We start from the raw sequence: 18,048 nt of genomic DNA on the forward strand, positions 1-18,048 counted from the left end.
AACATCACTCTACACATCACTCAGCACAACTTTGAAAACATCACTCTACACATCACTCTGCACAACATTGAAAACATCACTCTACACATCACTCTACACAACTTTGAAAACATCACTCTACACTTCACTCTGCACAACATTGAAAACATCACTCAACACATCGCTCTACACAACATTGAAAACATCACTCTGCACATCACTCTACACAACATTGAAAACATCACTCTACACAGCACTCTACACAACAATGAAAACATCACTCTGCACAACAATCTACACAACATTGAAAAAATCACTCTACACATCACTCTACACAACATTGAACACATCACTCTACACATCACTCAGCACAACATTGAAAACATCACTCTACACATCACTCTACACAACTTTGAAAACATCACTCTACACTTCACTCTGCACAACATTGAAAATATCACTCTACATATCACTCTGCACAACATTGAAAACATCACTATACATATCACATCACTCTACACATCACTCTACACAACATTGAAAACATCACTCTACACATCACTCTACACAACATTGAAAACATCACTCTACACTTCACTCTACACAACATTGAAAACATCACTCTACACTACATTGAAAACATCACTCTACACATCACTCTACACAACATTGAAAACATCACTATACACATCACTCTACACATCATTGAAAACAGCAGTCTACAATTCACTTTACACAACATTGAAAACATCAATCTGCACATCACTCTACACAATATTGAAAACATCACTCTACACAGCACTCTACACAACATTGAAAACATCACTCTACAAAACAATCTACACAACATTGATAACATCACTCTGCACATCACTCTACACAACATTGAAAACATCACTCTACACAGCACTCTACACAACATTGAAAACATCACTCTACACATCACTCTACACAACATTGAAAACATCACTCTACACAGCACTCTACACAGCATTGAAAACATCACTCTACACATCACTCTACACAACATTGAAAACATCACTCTATACATCACTCTACACAACATTGTAAACATCACTCTACACATGACTCTACACAACATTGAAAAAATCACTCTGTACCCCACTCTGCACAACATTGAATGCATCACTCTATACATCACTCTACAGAACATTGAAAACATCACTCTACACATCACTCTCCACAACTTTTAAATATCACTCTACACATCACTCTACATAACACTGAAATCATCACTCTACACATCACTCTGCACAACTTTGAAAATATCACTCTACACATCACTCTACACAACATTGAAAACATCACTCTACACATCACTCGACACAACATTGAAAACATCGCTATACACATCACTCTGCACAACATTGAAAACATCACTCTGCACATCACCCTGCACAACATTGAAAACATCACTCTACACATCACTCTCCACAACATTGAAAACATCACTCTACACATCACTCTGCACAACATTGAAAACATCACTCTACACATCACTCTGCACAACATTGAAAACATCACTCTACACAACATTGACAACATCACTCTGCACTTCACTTTACACAACATTGAAAACATCACTCAACACATCACTCTACACAACATTGAAAACATCACTCTGCACATCACTCTACACAATATTGAAAACATCACTCTACACAGCACTCTACACAACATTGAAAACATCACTCTACACAACAATCTACGCAACATTGAAAACATCACTCTCCGCATCACTCTACACAACATTGAAAACATCACTCTACACATCACTCAGCACAACATTGAACACATCACTCTACACATCACTCTGCACAACATTGAAAACATCACTCTACACATCACTCTACACAACTTTGAATACATCACTCTACACTTCACTCCACACAACATTGAAAACATCACTCAACATATCGCTCTACACAACATTGAAAACATCACTCTGCACATCACTCCACACAACATTGAAAACATCACTCTACAGAGCACTCTACACAACATTGAAAACATCACTCTACACAACAATCTACACAACATTGAAAACATCACTCTACACATCACTCTACACAACATTGAAAACATCACTCAACACGTCAATCTATACAATATTGAAAACATCACTCTACACATCACTCTACACAGCATTGAAAACATCACTCTACACTTCACTTTACACAGCATTGAAAACATTACTCAACACATCACTCTTCACAACATTGAAAACATCACTCTGCACATCACTCTACACAATATTGAAAACATCACTCTTCACAGCACTCTAACCAACATTAAAACCATCACTCTACACAACAATATACACAACATTGAAAAGATCACTCTACACATCACTCAACACAACATTGAAAACATCACTCTACACATCAATCTATACAATATTGAAAACATCACTCGACACATCACTCCACACAACATTGAAAACATCACTCTATATATCACTCTGCACAACATTGAAAACATCACTCTACACATCACTCGACACAACATTGAAAACATCACTCTGCAACTCACTCTGCACAACATTGAAAACATCACTCTGCACATCACTCCACACAACATTGAAAACATCACTCTACACATTACTCAGCACAACATTGAAAACATCACTCTACACATCACTCTGCACAACATTGAAAACATCACTCTACACATCACTCTACACAACTTTGAAAACATCACTCTACACTTCCCTCTACACAACATTAAAAACATCACTCAACACATCACTCTACACAATATTGAAAACATCACTCTGCACATCACTCTACACAACATTGAAAACATCACTCTGCACAACAATCTACGCAACATTGATAACATCACTCTACACATCACTCTACACAACATTGAAAACATCACTCTGCACAACAATCTACACAACATTGAAAACATCACTCTGCACATCACTCTACACAATATTGAAAACATCACTCTACACAGCACTCTACACAACATAGAATACATCACTCTGCACCTCACTCTGCACAACATTGAAAACATCACTCTGCACATCACTCCACACAACATTGAAAACATCACTCTACACATCACTCAGCACAACATTGAAAACATCACTCTACACATCACTCTGCACAACATTGAAAACATCACTCTACACATCACTCTACACAACTTTGAAAACATCACTCTACACTTCACTCTGCACAACATTGAAAACATCACTCAACACATCGCTCTACACAACATTGAAAACATCACTCTGCACATCACTCTACACAACATTGAAAACATCACTCTACACAGCACTCTACACAACAATGAAAACATCACTCTGCACAACAATCTACACAACATTGAAAAGATCACTCTACACATCACTCTACACAACATTGAAAACATCACTCTACACATCACTCAGCACAACATTGAAAACATCACTCTACACATCACTCTGCACAACATTGAAAACATCACTCTACACATCACTCTACACAACTTTGAAAACATCACTCTACACTTCACTCTGCACAACATTGAAAATATCACTCTACATATCACTATGCACAACATTGAAAACATCACTATACATATCACATCACTCTACACATCACTCTACACAACATTGAAAACATCACTCTACACATCACTCTACACAACATTGAAAAATCACTCTACACTTCACTCTACACAACATTGAAAACATCACTCTACACTACATTGAAAACATCACTCTACACATCACTCTACACAACATTGAAAACATCACTATACACATCACTCTACACATCATTGAAAACAGCAGTCTACAATTCACTTTACACAACATTGAAAACATCAATCTGCACATCACTCTACACAATATTGAAATCATCACTCTACACATCACTCTGCACAACTTTGAAAATATCACTCTACACATCACTCTACACAACATTGAAAACATCACTCTACACATCACTCGACACAACATTGAAAACATCGCTATACACATCACTCTGCACAACATTGAAAACATCACTCTGCACATCACCCTGCACAACATTGAAAACATCACTCTACACATCACTCTCCACAACATTGAAAACATCACTCTACACATCACTCTGCACAACATTGAAAACATCACTCTACACATCACTCTGCACAACATTGAAAACATCACTCTACACAACATTGAAAACATCACTCTACACTTCACTTTACACAACATTGAAAACATCACTCAACACATCACTCTACACAACATTGAAAACATCACTCTGCACATCACTCTACACAATATTGAAAACATCACTCTACACAGCACTCTACACAACATTGAAAACATCACTCTACACAACAATCTACGCAACATTGAAAACATCACTCTCCACATCACTCTACACAACATTGAAAACATCACTCTACACATCACTCAGCACAACATTGAACACATCACTCTACACATCACTCTGCACAACATTGAAAACATCACTCTACACATCACTCTACACAACTTTGAATACATCACTCTACACTTCACTCCACACAACATTGAAAACATCACTCAACATATCGCTCTACACAACATTGAAAACATCACTCTGCACATCACTCTATACAACATTGAAAACATCACTCTACACAGCACTCTACACAACATTGAAAACATCACTCTACAAAACAATCTACACAACATTGAAAACATCACTCTACACATCACTCTACACAACATTGAAAACATCACTCAACACGTCAATCTATACAATATTGAAAACATCACTCTACACATCACTCTTCACAACATTGAAAACATCACTCTGCACATCACTCTACACAATATTGAAAACATCACTCTACACAGCACTCTACCCAACATTAAAACCATCACTCTACACAACAATCTACACAACATTGAAAAGATCACTCTACACATCACTCAACACAACATTGAAAACATCACTCTACACATCAATCTATACAATATTGAAAACATCACTCGACACATCACTCCACACAACATTGAAAACATCACTCTATATATCACTCTGCACAACATTGAAAACATCACTCTACACATCACTCGACACAACATTGAAAACATCACTCTGCACCTCACTCTGCACAACATTGAAAACATCACTCTGCACATCACTCCACACAACATTGAAAACATCACTCTACACATTACTCAGCACAACATTGAAAACATCACTCTACACATCACTCTGCACAACATTGAAAACATCACTCTACACATCACTCTACACAACTTTGAAAACATCACTCTACACTTCCCTCTACACAACATTAAAAACATCACTCAACACATCACTCTACACAATATTGAAAACATCACTCTGCACATCACTCTACACAACATTGAAAACATCACTCTACACAGCACTCTACACAACATTGAAAACATCACTCTGCACAACAATCTACACAACATTGAAAAGATCACTCTACATATCACTCTGCACAACATTGAAAACATCACATACCTATCACATCACTCTACACATCACTCTACACAACATTGAAAACATCACTCTATACATCACTCTACACAGCATGGTAAACATCACTCTACACATCACTCTGCACAACATTGAGAACATCACTCTGCACATCACTCTACACAACATTGAATTCATCACTCTGCACATCACTCTGCACAACATTGAAAACATCACTCTACACATCACTCTACACAACATTGAAAGCACCACTCTACACTTCACTCTACACACCATTGAAAACATCACTCTACACATCACTCTACACAACACTGAAAACATCACGCAACACATCACTCTACACAACATTGAAAACGTCAATCTACACATCACTCTACAGAACAATGAAAACATCACTCTACACATCACTCGACACAACATTGTAAACATCACTCTACACATAACTCTGCACACCATTGAAAACATCACTCTACACTTCACTCTACACAACATTGAAAACATCGCTCTAAACAACAATCTACACAACATTGAAAACATCAATCTACACATCACTCTGCAGAATATTGAAAACATCACTCTACGCATCACTCTACACAACATTGAAAACATCACTCTATACATCACTCAACACAACATTGAAAAAATCACTCTGTACATCATTCTGCACAACATTGAAAACATCAATCTACACAACACTCTACAGAACATTTAAAACATCACTCTACACATCACTCTCCACAACATTGAAAACATCACTCTACACATCACTCTGCACAACATTGAAAACATCACTCTACACATCACTCTGCACAACATTGAAAACATCACTCTACACTTCACTTTACACAACATTGAAAACATCAATCAACACATCACTCTACACAACATTGAAAACATCACTCTGCACATCACTCTACACAATATTGAAAACATCACTCTACACAGCACTCTACACAACATTGAAAACATCACTCTACACAACAATCTACGCAACATTGAAAACATCACTCTCCACATCACTCTACACAACATTGAAAACATCACTCTACACATCACTCAGCACAACATTGAACACATCACTCTACACATCACTCTGCACAACATTGAAAACATCACTCTACACATCACTCTACACAACTTTGAATACATCACTCTACACTTCACTCCACACAACATTGAAAACATCACTCAACATATCGCTCTACACAACATTGAAAACATCACTCTGCACATCACTCTATACAACATTGAAAACATCACTCTACACAGCACTCTACACAACATTGAAAACATCACTCTACACAACAATCTACACAACATTGAAAACATCACTCTACACATCACTCTACACAACATTGAAAACATCACTCAACACGTCAATCTATACAATATTGAAAACATCACTCTACACATCACTCTACACAGCATTGAAAACATCACTCTACACTTCACTTTACACAACATTGAAAACATTACTCAACACATCACTCTTCACAACATTGAAAACATCACTCTGCACATCACTCTACACAATATTGAAGACATCACTCTACACAGCACTCTACCCAACATTAAAACCATCACTCTACACAACAATCTACACAACATTGAAAAGATCACTCTACACATCACTCAACACAACATAGAAAACATCACTCTACACATCAATCTATACAATATTGAAAACATCACTCGACACATCACTCCACACAACATTGAAAACATCACTCTATATATCACTCTGCACAACATTGAAAACATCACTCTACACATCACTCGACACAACATTGAAAACATCACTCTGCACCTCACTCTGCACAACATTGAAAACATCACTCTGCACATCACTCCACACAACATTGAAAACATCACTCTACACATTACTCAGCACAACATTGAAAACATCACTCTACACATCACTCTGCACAACATTGAAAACATCACTCTACACATCACTCTACACAACTTTGAAAACATCACTCTACACTTCCCTCTACACAACATTAAAAACATCACTCAACACATCACTCTACACAATATTGAAAACATCACTCTGCACATCACTCTACACAACATTGAAAACATCACTCTACACAGCACTCTACACAACATTGAAAACATCACTCTGCACAACAATCTACACAACATTGAAAAGATCACTCTACATATCACTCTGCACAACATTGAAAACATCACATACCTATCACATCACTCTACACATCACTCTACACAACATTGAAAACATCACTCTATACATCACTCTACACAGCATGGTAAACATCACTCTACACATCACTCTGCACAACATTGAGAACATGACTCTGCACATCACTCTACACAACATTGAATTCATCACTCTGCACATCACTCTGCACAACATTGAAAACATCACTCTACACATCACTCTACACAACATTGAAAACACCACTCTACACTTCACTCTACACACCATTGAAAACATCACTCTACACATCACTCTACACAACACTGAAAACATCACTCAACACATCACTCTACACAACATTGAAAACGTCAATCTACACATCACTCTACAGAACATTGAAAACATCACTCTACACATCACTCGACACAACATTGTAAACATCACTCTACACATAACTCTGCACACCATTGAAAACATCACTCTACACTTCACTCTACACAACATTGAAAACATCGCTCTAAACAACAATCTACACAACATTGAAAACATCAATCTACACATCACTCTGCAGAATATTGAAAACATCACTCTATACATCACTCAACACAACATTGAAAAAATCACTCTGTACATCATTCTGCACAACATTGAAAACATCAATCTACACAACACTCTACAGAACATTTAAAACATCACTCTACACATCACTCTCCACAACATTGAAAACATCACTCTACACAACAATCTACACAACATTGAAAACATCACTCTACACATCACTCTACACAACATTGAAAACATCACTCTGCACATCACTCTACACAATATTAAAACATCACTCTACACAGCACTCTAAACAACATTGAAAACATCACTCTACACAAAAATCGACACAACATTGAAAACATCACTCTACACATCACTCTACACAACATTGAAAGCATCACTCTACACTTAACTTTACACAACATTGAAAACATCACTCTACACATCACTCTACAGATCATTGAAAACATCACTCTACACATCACTCTCCACAACATTGAAATATCACGCTACACATCACTCTGCACAACATTGAAATCCTCACTCAACAGATCACTCTACACAACATTGAAAACATCACTATACACATCACTCTACACAACATTGAAAACTTTCACTCTACACATCACTCGATATAACATAGAAAACATCACTCTGCACCTCACTCTGCACAACACTGAAAACATCACTCTACACATCACTCTACACAACATTGAAAACATCACTCTACACTTCACTTTACACAACATTGAAAACATCACTCTACACATCACTCTACACAACATTGAAAACATCACTCTGCACATCACTCTACACAATATTGAAAACATCACTCTGCAGAGCACTCTACACAACATTGAAAACATCACTCTACAAAACAAACTGCACAACATTGAAAACATCACTCTACACATCACTCTACACAACATTGAAAATATCACGCTACACATCAATCTATACAATATTGAAAACATCACTCTGCACATCACTCCACACAACATTGAAAACATCACTCTACATATCACTCTGCACAACATTGAAAACATCACTCTACACAACATTGAAAACATCACTCTGCACATCACCCTACACAATATTGAAAACATCACTCTACACATCACTCCACACAACATTGAAAACACCACTCTACACTTCACTCTACACACCATTGAAAACATCACTCTACACATCACTCTACACAACACTGAAAACATCACTCAACACATCACTCTACACAACATTGAAAACGTCAATCTACACATCACTCTACAGAACATTGAAAACATCACTCTACACATCACTCGACACAACATTGTAAACATCACTCTACACATAACTCTGCACACCATTGAAAACATCACTCTACACTTCACTCTACACAACATTGAAAACATCGCTCTAAACAACAATCTACACAACATTGAAAACATCAATCTACACATCACTCTGCAGAATATTGAAAACATCACTCTATACATCACTCAACACAACATTGAAAAAATCACTCTGTACATCATTCTGCACAACATTGAAAACATCAATCTACACAACACTCTACAGAACATTTAAAACATCACTCTACACATCACTCTCCACAACATTGAAAACATCACTCTACACAACAATCTACACAACATTGAAAACATCACTCTACACATCACTCTACACAACATTGAAAACATCACTCTGCACATCACTCTACACAATATTAAAACATCACTCTACACAGCACTCTAAACAACATTGAAAACATCACTCTACACAAAAATCGACACAACATTGAAAACATCACTCTACACATCACTCTACACAACATTGAAAGCATCACTCTACACTTAACTTTACACAACATTGAAAACATCACTCTACACATCACTCTACAGATCATTGAAAACATCACTCTACACATCACTCTCCACAACATTGAAATATCACGCTACACATCACTCTGCACAACATTGAAATCCTCACTCAACAGATCACTCTACACAACATTGAAAACATCACTATACACATCACTCTACACAACATTGAAAACTTTCACTCTACACATCACTCGATATAACATAGAAAACATCACTCTGCACCTCACTCTGCACAACACTGAAAACATCACTCTACACATCACTCTACACAACATTGAAAACATCACTCTACACTTCACTTTACACAACATTGAAAACATCACTCTACACATCACTCTACACAACATTGAAAACATCACTCTGCACATCACTCTACACAATATTGAAAACATCACTCTGCAGAGCACTCTACACAACATTGAAAACATCACTCTACAAAACAAACTGCACAACATTGAAAACATCACTCTACACATCACTCTACACAACATTGAAAATATCACGCTACACATCAATCTATACAATATTGAAAACATCACTCTGCACATCACTCCACACAACATTGAAAACATCACTCTACATATCACTCTGCACAACATTGAAAACATCACTCTACACAACATTGAAAACATCACTCTGCACATCACCCTACACAATATTGAAAACATCACTCTACACATCACTCCACACAACATTGAAAACATCACTCTACATATCACTCTGCACAACATTGAAAACAACACTCTAAACATCACTCCACACAACATTGAAAAAAACACTCTACATATCACTCTGCACAACATTGAAAACATCACTCTACATATCACTTCACTCTACACACCACTCTACACAACATTGAAAACATCACTCTATACATCACTCTGCACAGCATTGTAAACATAACTCTGCACATCACTCTGTACAACATTGAAAACATCACTCTACACATCACTCGACACAACATTGAAAACATTACGCTACACATCACTCTATAGAACATTGAAATCATCACTCTACACATCACTCTGCACAACCTTGAAAACATCACTCTATACATCACTCTACACAATATTGTACACATCACTCTACACATGTCTCTACACAACATTGCAAAAATCACTCTGTACCCCACTCTGCACATCATTGAATACATCACTCTACACATCACTCTCCACAACATTGAAATATCACGCTAAACATCACTCTACACAACATTGAAATCATTACACTGCACATCATTCTGCACAACATTGAAAACATCACTCTACACATCACTCTACAAAACATTGAAAACATCACTCTACACATCATTCTCCACAACATTGAAATATCACGCTACACATCACTCTGCACAACATTGAAAACATCACTCTACTCATCACTCTGCACAAAATTGAAAACATCACTCTACACAACATTGAAAACAGCACTCTACACATCACTCTACACAACATTGAAAACATCACTCTACACATCACTCAATACAACATGGAAAACATCAATCTGCACCTCTCTCTGCACAACATTGCAAACATCACTGTACACATCACTCTGCACAACATTGGAAACTTCACTCTACACATCACATCACTCTACAGATCACTCTACACAACATTGAAAACTTCATTCTACACATCACTCTACACAACATTGAAAACATCACTCCACAATCACTCTACACAACATTGAAAACATCACTCGACACTACATTGAAAACATCACTCTACACATGACTCTACACAACATTGAAAATATCACTCTATACATCACTCGACACAACATTGAAAAAAATCACTCTACACATCACTCTAGGCAACATTGTAAACATCACTCTACACATCACTCTACACACCATTGAAAACATCACCCTGCACATCACTCTACACAACATTGAAAACATCACTCTACACATCACTCTGCACAACATTGAAAACATCACTCTACAAATCACTCTGCACAACATTGACAACATCACTCTACACATCACTCTACACAACATTGAAAACATCACTCTACACTTCACTTTACACAACATTGAAAACATCACTCAACACATCACTCTACACAACATTGAAAACATCTCTCTGCACATCACTCTACACAATATTGAAAACATCACTCTACACAGCACTCTACACAACATTGAAAACATCACTCCACACAACAATCTACACAACATTGAAAACATCACTCTACACATCACTCTACACAACATTGAAAACATCACTCTACATATCAATCTATACAATATTGAAAACATCACTCGACACATCACTCCACACAACATTGAAAACATCACTCTACATATCACTCTGCACAACATTGAAAACATCACTCAACACATCACTCTACACAACATTGAAAACATCTCTCTGCACATCACTCTACACAATATTGAAAACATCACTCTACACAGCACTCTACACAAAATTGAAAACATCACTCGACACATGAGTCTACACAACATTGAAAAAATCACTCTGTACATCATTCTGCACATCATTGAAAACATCAATCTACACAACACTCTACAGAACATTGAAAACATCACTCTACACATCACTCTCCACAACATTGAAAACATCACTCTACACAACAATCTGCGCAACATTGATAATATCACTCGACACATCACTCTACACAACATTGAAAACATCACTCTACACAAAACTCTACAAAACATTGAAAACATCACTCTACACATCACTCTACAAAACATTGAAAACATCACTCTACACTTCACTTTACACAACATTGAAAAAATCACTCAACACATCACTCTGCACAACATTGAAAAAATCACTCTGCACATCACTCTAAACAATATTGAAAACATCACTCTACACAGCACTCTACACAACATTGAAAACATTACTCTACACAACAATCTACCCAACATTGATAACATCACTCTACACATCACTCTACACAGCATTGAACACATCACTCTACACAACAATCTACACAACATTGAAAACATCACTCTACACATCACTCTACACAATATTGAAAACATCACTCTACACAGCACTCTACACAGCATTGAAAACATCACTCTACACATCATTCTACACAACATTGAAAACATCACTCTATACATCACTCCACACAACATTGTAAACATCACTCTACACAACACTCTACAAAACATTGAAAACATCACTCTACACATCACTCTACACAACACTGAAATCATCACTCTAAACATCAATCTGCACAACATTGAAAACATCATTCTACACATCACTCTACACAACATTGAAAACATCACTCTACACATCACTCGACACAACATTGAAAACATCACTTTACACATCACTCTGCACAACATTGAAATCATCACTCTGCACAACATTGAAAACATCACTGTACACATCACTCTACACAACATTGAAAACATCACTCTACACATCACTCTGCACAACATTGAAAACATCACTCTACACATCACTCTGCACAACATTGGCAACATCACTCTACACATCACTCGACACAACATTGAAAACATCACTCAACACATCACTCTACACAACATTGAAAACATCTCTCTGCACAACAATCTACACAACATTGAAACATCACTCTACACATCACTCTACACAACATTGAAAACATCACTCTACACATCAATCTATACAATATTGAAAACATCACTCGACACATCACTCCACACAACATTGAAAACATCACTCTACATATCACTCTGCACAACATTGAAAACATCACTCAACACATCACTCTACACAACATTTAAAACATCTCCCTGCACATCACTCTACACAATATTGAAAACATCACTCTACACAGCACTCTACACAAAATTGAAAACATCACTCGACACATGAGTCTACACAACATTGAAAAAATCACTCTGTACATCATTCTGCACATCATTGAAAACATCAATCTACACAACACTCTACAGAACATTGAAAACATCACTCTACACATCACTCTCCACAACATTGAATACTTCAATCTACACAACAATCTACACAACATTGAAAACATCACTCTACACAACACTCTACAAAACATTGAAAACATCACTCGACACATCACTCTACACAACATTAAAAACATCACTCTACACAACAATCTACACAACATTGAAAACATCACTGTACACATCACTCTACACAACATTGAAAACATCACTCTACACATCACTCTGCACAACATTGAAAACATCACTCGACACATCACTCTGCACAACATTGAAAACATCACTCTACACAACAATCTACGCAACATTGATAATATCACTCTACACATCACTCTGCACAACATTGAAAACATCACTCTGCACATCACTCTACACAAAATTGAAAACATCACTCTACACAGCACTCTACACAACATTGAAAACATCACTCTACACAAAAATCTACGCAACATTGATAACATCACTCTACACATCACTCTACACAACATTGAAAACATCACTCTACACAACAATCTACACAAGATTGAAAACATCACTCTACACATCACTCTACACAATATTGAAAACATCACTCTACACAGCACTCTACACAGCATTGAAAACATCACTCTACACATCATTCTACACAACATTGAAAACATCACTCTGTACATCACTCTACACAACATTGTAAACATCACTCTACACATGACTCTACACAACATTGAAAAAATCACTCTGTACCCCACTCTGCACAACATTGAATACATCACTCTATACATCACTCTACAGAACATTGAAAACATCACTCTGCACATCACTCTCCACAACATTTAAATATCACGCTACACATCACTCTACACAACATTGAAATCATCATTCTACACATCACTCTGCACAACATTGAAAACATCACTCTACACATCACTCTACACAACATTGAACACATCACTCTACATATCACTCGACACAACATTGAAAACATCACTATACATATCACTCTGCACAACATTGAAAACATCACTCTATACATCAATCTACACAACATTGTAAACATCAGTCTACACATGACTCTACACAACATTGAAAAAATCATTCTGTACCCCACTCTGCACAACATTGAATACATCACTCTATACATCACTCTACAGAACATTGAAAACATCACTCTGCACATCACTCTCCACAACATTTAAATATCACGCTACACATCACTCTGCACAACATTGAGAACATCACTCTACACATCACTCAACACAACTTTGAAAAAAATCACTCTACACATCAATCTGCACAACATTGAAAACATCACTCTACACATCACTCTGCACAACATTGAAAACATCACTCTACACATCACTCTACACAACAATGAAAACATCACTCTACCACTTCACTTTACACAACATTGAAAACATCACTCAAAACATCACTCTACACAACATTGATAACATCACTCTACACATCACTCTACACAACATTGAAAACATCACTCTACACAACGCTCTACAATACATTGAAAACATCACTCTGCACATCACTCTACACAACATTGAAAACATCACTCTACACTTCACTTTACACAACATTGAAAAAATCACTCAACACATCACTCTACACAACATTGAAAACATCACTCTGCACATCACTCTACACAATATTGAAAACATCACTCCACACAGCACTCTACACAACATTGAAAACATCACTCTACACAACAATCTACGGAACATTGATAACATCACTCTACACATCATTCTACACAACATTGAAAACATCACTCTACACAACAATCTACACAACATTGAAAACATCACTCTACACATCACTCTACACAATATTGAAAAGATCACTCTCCATATCACTCTACACAACATTGAAAACATCACTCTACATATCAATCTATACAATATTGAATACATCACTCTACACATCACTCCACACAACATTAAAAACATCACTCTACATATCACTCTGCACAACATTGAAAATATCACCCTACACATCACTCTACACAACATTGAAAACATCACTCTACATATCACTCTGCACAACATTGAAAACATCACTATACATATCACATCACTCGACACATCACTCTACACAACATTGAAAACATCACTCCACACATCACTCTACACAACATTGAAAACATCACTCTACACTTCACTCTACACAGCATTGAAAACATCACTCTACACTACATTAAAAACATCACTCTACACATCACTCTACACAACATTGAAAACAATACTCTATACATCACTGGACACAACATTGAAAACATCAATCTACATACCACTCTGCACAACATTGAAAACATCACTCTACGCATCACTCTATACAACATAGAAAACATCACTCTGCACATCACTCTGCACTACATTGAAAACATCACTCTACACATCACTCTACACAACATTGAAAACATCACCCTATACATCACTCTACACAGCATTGTAAACATCACTCTACACATCAATCTGCACAACATTGAGAACATCACTCTGCACATCACTCAACACAACATTGAAAACATCACTCTACATATCACTCTGCACAACATTGAAAACATCACTCTACACATCACTCTACACAACATTGAAAACATCACTCTACATATCACTCTGCACCACATTGAAAACATCACTCTACACATCACTCTGTACAACATAGAAAACATCACTCTGCACCTCACTCTGCACAACATTGAAAACATCACTCTACACATCACTCCACACAACATTGAAAACATCACTCTACACATCACTCAGCACAACATTGAAAACATCACTCTACATATCACTCTGCACAACATTGAAAACATCACTCTACACATCACTCTACACAACTTTGCAAACATCACTCTACACTACACTCTACACAACATTGAAAAAATCACTCAACACATCACTCTACACAACATTGAAAACATCACTCTGCACATCACTCTGCACAACATTGAAAGCATCACTCTACACAGCACTCTACGCAACATTGAAAACATCACTCTACATAACAATCTACACAACATTGAAAATATCACTCTACATATCACTCTACACAACATTGAAAACATCACTCTACACATCAATCTATACAATATTGAATACATCACTCTACACATCTCTCCACACAACATTAAAAACATCACTCTACATATCACTCTGCACAACATTGAAAACATCACCCTACACATCACTCTACACAACATTGAAAACATCACTCTACATATCACTCTGCACAACATTGAAAACATCACTCTACACTTCACTCTACACATCACTCTACACAACATTGAAAACATCACTCCACACATCACTCTACACAACATTGAAAACATCACTCTACACTTCACTCTACACAACAATGAAAACAACACTCTATACATCACTCGACACAACATTGAAAAAACACTCTACATATCACTCTACACAACATTGTAAACATCACTCTACACATCACTCTACACACCATTGAAAACATCACTCTACACATCGCTCTACACAACACTGAAAACATCACTCAACACATCACTCTACACAACATTGAAAACATCAATCTACACATCACTCTACACAACATTGAAAACATCACTCTACATATCACTCTACACAACATTGTAAACATCACTCAACACATCACTCTGCACAACATTGGAAACATCACCCTACACATCACTCTACACAACATTGAAAACATCACTCTACATATCACTCTGCACAACATTGAAAACATCACTATACATATCACATCACTCGACACATCACTCTACATAACATTGAAAACATCACTCCACACATCACTCTACACAACATTGAAAACATCACTCTACACTTCACTCTACACAACATTGAAAACATCACTCTACACTACATTAAAAACATCACTCTACACATCACTCTACACAACATTGAAAACAACACTCTATACATCACTCGACACAACATTGAAAAAAACACTCTACATATCACTCTACACAACATTGTAAACATCACTCTACACGTCACTCTACACACCATTGAAAACATCACTCTACACATCACTATACACAACACTGAAAACATCACTCAACACATCACTCTACACAACATTGAAAACATC

This window comes from Pristiophorus japonicus, chromosome 29 (genome assembly GCF_044704955.1).
Source record: "Pristiophorus japonicus isolate sPriJap1 chromosome 29, sPriJap1.hap1, whole genome shotgun sequence".
In the NCBI taxonomy this organism is placed as follows: domain Eukaryota; kingdom Metazoa; phylum Chordata; class Chondrichthyes; family Pristiophoridae; genus Pristiophorus; species Pristiophorus japonicus.